General features: G+C 36.7%; 1 long non-coding RNA gene across 1 annotated transcript in view; it reads left to right on the top strand.

The window, feature by feature from the left end:
* The window catches only part of LOC116581790, a 111,389-nt gene extending 106,953 nt beyond the window's left edge, over positions 1 to 4,436 (top strand). The window contains exons 4-5 of the long non-coding RNA XR_004282227.1: positions 2,971 to 3,151; positions 4,359 to 4,436. This is a non-coding gene — a long non-coding RNA (uncharacterized LOC116581790). The remainder of the gene's footprint in view (positions 1 to 2,970; positions 3,152 to 4,358) is intronic.
* The last annotated feature ends 3,084 nt before the right edge of the window (positions 4,437 to 7,520 follow it).

The raw sequence follows: 7,520 nt of genomic DNA on the forward strand, positions 1-7,520 counted from the left end.
CTATACATACATACTTATGATAAATTTTAATTTATAAATTAGGCACAGTAAGAGATGAACAACAATTAACAATAAAATAGAACAATTGTAGCAATGGATTCTAATAAAAGTTACATGAATGTGGTCTCTCTCAAAATACCTTGTATCATTCTCAGCCTTCTTGTGATGATGTGAGATGATAAGATGCCTATGTGATGAGATGAGTGACATAGGCATTGTGACACAGCCTTAGGCTATGATGAAGGTGGAGACGGGTGAAAGGATGAGGAAGAGTCTATTCTACATTATGACATAATCACCACAATCAAGCTAATTAACATATTCAGTACCTCATCTAGTTACTTTTTTGTGTGTGTGTTGAGATTGCTTAAGATCTACCCTTTTAGCAAATTTCAAGTATACCAGAAATGTTAACTGTAGTCATCATGCTGTACATTAGATCTCCAGGGCTTAGTCTTCTTGCGTAGCTGAAACATTGTACCCCTTGACCAACATATCCCCATTTTCTCCACTCCTAACTCATGTTAATCACCATTCAACTCTGAGTTTCTATGAGTTCAACAATTTTAGAATCCACGATAGTTCTTTTGACCCTTTCCTGGATCCTCTTCCCTTTGGCCTCTCGATCTTGGTTGGCCTCTAAATCCTACATTGTCATAAGACTAATCTAGGGCTCTCTGTCTTTTTTCTTCACATTTTTCTCCCAGGTCATCTTATCTAGTTCATGACTTTAATAATGACCTATTTAATGCTTTTTAATTTTTATCTCTGATGACTTTTTAAAGATCAGATTTGTATTCTATTGCTTGCTTGATGACTCTATTAGAATGATAAATATCTCCAATGTAGCTTGGATAAAATGAAATTATTGATTTCCTACCTTCTTCCCATCTCCCAACCCTAAGAAGGGGTCTTGATTTCCCTCTAATTTACCTCCCCATGTTCATAGTTTCATCTATAATACAGTACTTTACACAGAATATTAAATACACAAAAATATTTAATAAGTGAATATTTTATAACTTAATACATGGTTAAATGCATACCTAGTTCCAAACAATTAATAAATGGACTTTGGTAAAAAATGTTGTTGATAGTTTTTGGCCTTTTGGTTGCAGACATGGCTTATTTATTTACTTAGGGTTTCCTTTTTTTTTTTTTTTAAAGATTTTATTTATTTATTTGACAGAGAGAAATCACAAGTAGATGGAGAGGCAGGCAGAGAGAGAGAGAGGGAAGCAGGCTCCCCGCCGAGCAGAGAGCCCGATGCGGGACTCGATCCCAGGACCCTCAGATCATGACCTGAGCCGAAGGCAGCAGCCTAACCCACTGAGCCACCCAGGCGCCAGGGTTTCCTTTTTGATGTCTCATTCCTTGTCATGTTAGTCTTTCCATTTATCTTGTTGCATGCCTATTTGTTAAGGAATGTTCGTTTCTTCCATAGGAGAATGGAATTATTAATTAAGATTTGAGTACTGCTAGTGCAGTTTTATTATTTCTAGGCCCTCTCAGTTGAAAAAGTAAGGAAATATGTATGTGTATACTAACGATTTTATATACACATATCTGTAAGTTTTTCTGTATGTAACCATGTAATCTATATTAAATGAAACAAGAATACATACTGTCCAACCCCAGTCCATCACCACATGGATCATTTTAGCTTCCTCCCCTTGCTTATCTGTAATTCCTTCATTTACAATGAGAAACATGGCTTCCACCTCCCACCATGCATTTACTTACCTGTTCAATTCCAGTATACATGTATAGCAATATCAGAATTCCTAATCCATACCCCTGTGGAAAACAACTTTATCAGCTAGAGTACAGTGTTTATGTATGCTTCCTTTTGCCTATATGTTTACAGATCTTATTCATTTTCAAAGTTAGATCGACAATATCTCTCCCCTTCAGTAAGACTGTTTGTACATTTTATTTTTTAACTTCAAGTATTCATTTAAATTCTAGTTAGTTAACATATATGGTAGAATTGGTTCCAGGTGTACAATTTAGTAATTCATCACTTAACCTATAACACCCGGTGCTGCACACCTCCCTCCATCAACCCTTAGTTCGTTCTCTATAGTTAAGAGTCTTTTATGGTTTGCTTCTCTCTCTCTCTTTTTTTTCTCCTTCCTCTATGTTCATCTGTGTTGGTTCTTAAATTCCACATATGAGTGAAATCATAAGGTATTTGTCTCTCTTTGATTGACTTATTTCACTTAGCACTTATTTCACTGTAGCTCCACTCATGTTGTTGAAAATGTTTTGCACATTTTTAATACCTGGGATCCTTTAACCTTCTAAATGATTTAATTTTTAAAACAAATTTTGCATACATTCAGATTAATCTTTTGTGCAATAAAATTCTATGGGTTTTGACAAATACATATCATGTATCCACCATATAGTACTATACAAAATAGTTTAATTGCCCTAAAAGTTCTCCGCGCTTCACCTAGTCAACCCTGTCCCCATCCCCCTGGGCCCTTAGCAGCCACTTATCTTTTTACCATCTCTATAGTTTTACCTTTTACAGAATGTAAATGATTGAATATATGATGTAGTGTTCAGCTTTTTCAGACTGCCATCTTTCACTTAGTGATATGCATTTAATGTTCACCCACGACTTTTTGTGGTTTGATTGCTCATTTAAAAAAATCATGGGGTAGTATTTCATTATATTGATTGACCATAGCTCATCCATCCATATACTAAAGACATCCTGGTTACCTCAGTTTTTAGAGATTATGAGTAAACCTGCTAAAACATTCATGTGCAGATTTCTGTGTGGACATGTTTTCAAATCAGCTGGGCAACAGGGAGACAGAGCCAGGAAGAAAGATTTCCAGCCCAGCAGTTACCTTTTGGCAGAAAAATCCATTTTTTTTTTAACCTGGAAATCTAAGCCAGCCTCAGAGAGTATACTTAGAATTTCAAGAATAATAATCAGTCTCTACTGTGCTTCAGGGACTGTCATCTGTAGCAACACTGAGTGAGACTCACCAACGGATTCCTGATCAGTCAGCTGGGAACGATGACAAGACCTCACAGGTACTCACTGGGATCCCGAATGAGAGATCAATCAGATCTGAGTGATGGCATTATAACTGCTAAAGAAAAAACTTATTAATGATACCTGTTAAAGATGGTAAGGAAGGTTTTATTCAGGGGGAGGTAATACAATGGGGTTTTGTAGTAGGGGAGAGAGATTGGACTCAAGAATGAATGTGACAAGAAAAAGTAGGAATTTATAGTCAGGAAACAGGGTTAGGTGTGGTAGGTGGAAAATTACTAAGAGGGTAATTCTTTTCTGAATTGACCTAAAAGTATTTTGGCTGAGGGCAGTCCAGGTGTTAAGATATGTAGGATGGGGAATGAGAAACCTGATCAGACAGATGTCAAGGATGATCAGACCAGGGAGTGGTATTTTCATTTAAGTGAGTCAGTGGGATTCTTACTAAAACTGGAATAAGTGGGCAAAGGACAAGAGCCCAAGGTCAAGGCTTAGTCAGAAAGATGACTTAGAGAAGTCTGAGTCTGGTCAAGGTGAGAGTCTTTGTCACTTAATAAATGACTGAATGAAGGAAGGAAGGAACAAAAAACCAAATATTTATATATTTGTGTATACAGACACACATAGGTTGATGATGGAGTTTAGCCCAGAGTATAACGAAACACAGAGGCAGTAGAATTAAGTCTGCCCAAAGGAGTCAGGAATAGCTTCAGAGAGGAAGTAAGGGAATCTTGGGCTGATTCTTGAAGGAAGAGAAAGTGTTTGTCCTGGTATGGGAAGGAATGATGCACTTTAGACCGGAGGAGAGAGTACTTGCTGGAATGGAGTGGGGTTAGAAGTGTGGTGTGGGGATACCATGCTGGGAAGTGAGTTTGGGTAGGTTAGGAGAGGGTGCTTGTGACTAAAAGAGACTGGAAAGCCTGCAAGTGATTTCACTTTGTGTCTTGTGGGTGGAGGACAAGGGATCCTGGGTGCTAAAGTGTGACTCAGGGATAAAGAACATCTCCATCACCTCGGAATTTGTCAGACACATAAACTCTTGGGCCCCATTCCAGACCTACTGAAACAGAATTTGTACTTTAACAAGATCCCAGAGGATTCTTAAACACCTCCAACTTTGAGAAGTACTTCAATAAGAGTTCCGTGCAGGAGTTACTGTGGCCAGATCTGCATTTTTAAAGTCTTTTATCTGTGACAATTAAAATTTTCCAGTGAAAAATCATCCAGTTTCCTGTGGGGGGTGGGCGTATACCTAGCAGCCAATATTCTGGGAGCAGATAGAGGATGACCACTGTGTCCTAAGATCAATATTTTATCTTTAATTTAATCTCTCTATTTTTAGGATCAGGCCTCATTCCTGACATTTGAGCATTACTGTGCACAATCTTGACCCTCTCCTGAGAATAAATAAACTTCTGGTTTCTTGAATGGGATGAGTGTGGATATTATTTGATGGGGGAAAGAATCTGCCAGTCCAATTGTTCTATTTATTATTCTATTTATCCTCAGCCCCACACCTCATAGTCTGTGGTTCTTCTACATACAGAAGGATAAACTGGCTTATTTCTCAAAGGTACCAGATTCCAGGATAGTACCTTACTCTGTTCTGTGGGAAGAGATAATACTTCTCTATCCACTTTATTATTTTCTAAAATTCTCCTAAATTCTCTCAAGCACTATTATTGTCTGTTTGTCCTTTTTGTACTTGAAAATTTATATTCCTTTAGTGACTATTTAGTTGAGTTTGGGAGAAAAATAAGATTCTTCCATATTTAACAGAAATTTTTTGAGATTATGGTCTAATATCCTCCCCCCCCCCTTTTAAAAGTAACTTGACTTTAAACAAGTCAACTATACATATAATAAAATATACCCATTTTGAGAATATTCTTCGACAAGTTTTTATTCTCAAACAAGATATACAACATTTCCATCAGCTCATAAATTTCTTTCCTGTGGCAGGCAGCTTCTGAAAGGGAGTGTGTTGAATCCTGCCTCCTACTATTCTTTCCCTTGTATAACTCTCTTCTGTTGAAGGGGAGCTGCACCTAGTGACTCGGTTCTAATGAATAGAAAACTGTAAATGGGAATGAGATATTGCTTCTGAGATTAGGTTGCAAAAGATTGTGACTTCCATCTTGCTGGCATTCTCCTGCCCTTTGTCCTCTTGCTAGCTTTCTCTGACAAGTCAGCTTCAGGATTGTGAGCTTTCCCATGAAGAGTCCAGCTTGTCAAAGAACTGGGGGCAACAGTTCATGAAGAATGGAGGCTCTCAATCCAACACCTGGCAAGGAATTGAATTCTGCCAATAACTACTTAAATGAGCTGAGAAGTAGATTCACTCCAAGTTGAGCGTTAAGAAGATGACAAACCCAGCAGACACCGTGAATGCAACCTGTGAGACACCCAGCGCCAGAGGAACCAGTTATGTCATGCACAGATTTCTGACCCACAGAAAGTGAGAGATAATAAATGTTAATTTATTATTATTATTAATAAACAAACTTAGTTTGGGGGTAATTTATTATAAAGCAATAGATAACTAATATGCCTCCTGATACTTTGCAGTCAAACTCTCTCAAGCCTGAAGTCAGGTGTCCACTGGTCAGCAGATTACTCTATCACTATAGATGTGTCTTCCTCTTCTAGAATTTCAACTATTATAGTATGTATTTTTGTGATCTATCCATGTTGCCTATATATAGACCAAAATGTTCTTTTCTTATTTATCTGTTGTTGAACTTTTGTGTTGCTTTTAGATTTGGCTAATATGAATAAAGCTGCTGTAAGCATTAATGTATAATCAGTATTTGAAATATGTTCTATTTCTCCAGGATAAATATCTAGAAATAGACTTGCTGGGTCATATGGTAAGTGCAGGTTTCTATATTATCTAAGAAACTATGAGACTGTTTCTTAAAGTGTTTGTAACTTTTTCAAGTTTCCCTTTTCTCTTTGGCTTTCAGCAGTTGACAGGGATGCCCCTTGGTGTGGTTTTCTTTGTATTTGTCATGTTTGGGATCATCAAGGTTCTTGGACTTGTAAGTTACTGCTTTTCTCATAATTTGGAAAACTTTGCCACCCTTTATTTAAATATTTTTGTGTTCCTTTTATTCTGGAGGAAAAAGACTGTTAGACTGGTATTTTTCTACATATCTTGTATGTTCTTTTAATATTTAAATCTATTATCTGAACTAGGTCATTTCTACTGATTTATTTACAGTGATTTATTTACAAGTTTGTGGATTCTTCCCCAATCTTTATTCTATTGTTGAACTCACTTAGTAAATTTTTCATTTCGGTTATTATACTTCTGGCCCTAGAATTTCTCATGATTTCCATTTTTCTATTTAGATTCTGTTTGCTCATTAGAACTACATTTTTCTTTAATTGCTAGTGTTTATTTTCTTTTACTATTTTAAATATATTTAAAAATTATTTGAAATCTTTGTCTGCCAAATTCAACATGTTGGGCCATTCAGAGTCAATTTCTGTTGACTACCTTACTCTCATTTCTTTGTATCTAGTAATTTTTGGTTGAAAACTCAGTAGCATAGATACAATGTTGTAGTGGTGCTAGGTTCTATTATATTCTTCTAAGAATTTTGTTATATTGCTGCTATTGTCCTGGTAGATAGTTAATTGTCTTGATTCAGACTGAAAACTCTGCTTTCTCCAGGCTGTATAGTAGCTAATAAAACTGCTCAGTTCTTTCAGTTTCCAGTTACTGTGTTTTTTAACCTGGACTCCTGGAATGGCAATATTTTCCCTGGTGCCTTTTCCTCCTCCTGACACATGCCTAGTTTTGTGCTCATTTAGGGTTTTGGAACATAGTTTGTATACAAATTTTTAGTCCCACACTTTCTGTAGTTTTCTTGCTTCCAGGATTTTAACCCTAAATTTCCACTTACCTGCCATACTTGAACTCTTTTTTTTTTTCTGACATTTTGAATTTTCAAGGCTCATTAAAAAATTTTTTTTACTCATAGCCATGAGGATTGGGGAGTGTTCCGAGGCAAAACAAAACCCAAAACCCAAAAATGAAAAATCAAAAAGCCCAAAGACCACAACTCATAAACACAATTCTTATCTGAAGAAGTTGTAGTCTTTCAAGAGGAAGCTCTCCTCTGATTTACCAGTTTCTTCAAATAATTGATTATTTAAAAAAAATAATACATCTACATTTCATTTTTTTAAAAAGATTTTATTTATTTATTTCAGACAGAGGGAGAGAGAACATGAACCAGAGGGAGGGGCAGAGGGAGAAGTAGATTCCCTGCTGAGCAGGGAGCCCAACATGATTCCAGGACTGGAGACCATGACTGGGGTTGAAGGCAGACACTTAACTAGCTGAGCCACCCAGGTGCACTCATTTTAATATTACTCTCTAGGAGAGGATCTGCTGACTATTTCACTTCCTCATTTTTGGGAGCAAGCACTAAAATCTTTGTGATAGTTTGCTGGCTTCTCCATGACTTTAGAAGTTTTTCTGTGGCATAAAAGG

This window comes from Mustela erminea, chromosome 21, assembly GCF_009829155.1.
Source record: "Mustela erminea isolate mMusErm1 chromosome 21, mMusErm1.Pri, whole genome shotgun sequence".
Taxonomy (NCBI): domain Eukaryota; kingdom Metazoa; phylum Chordata; class Mammalia; order Carnivora; family Mustelidae; genus Mustela; species Mustela erminea.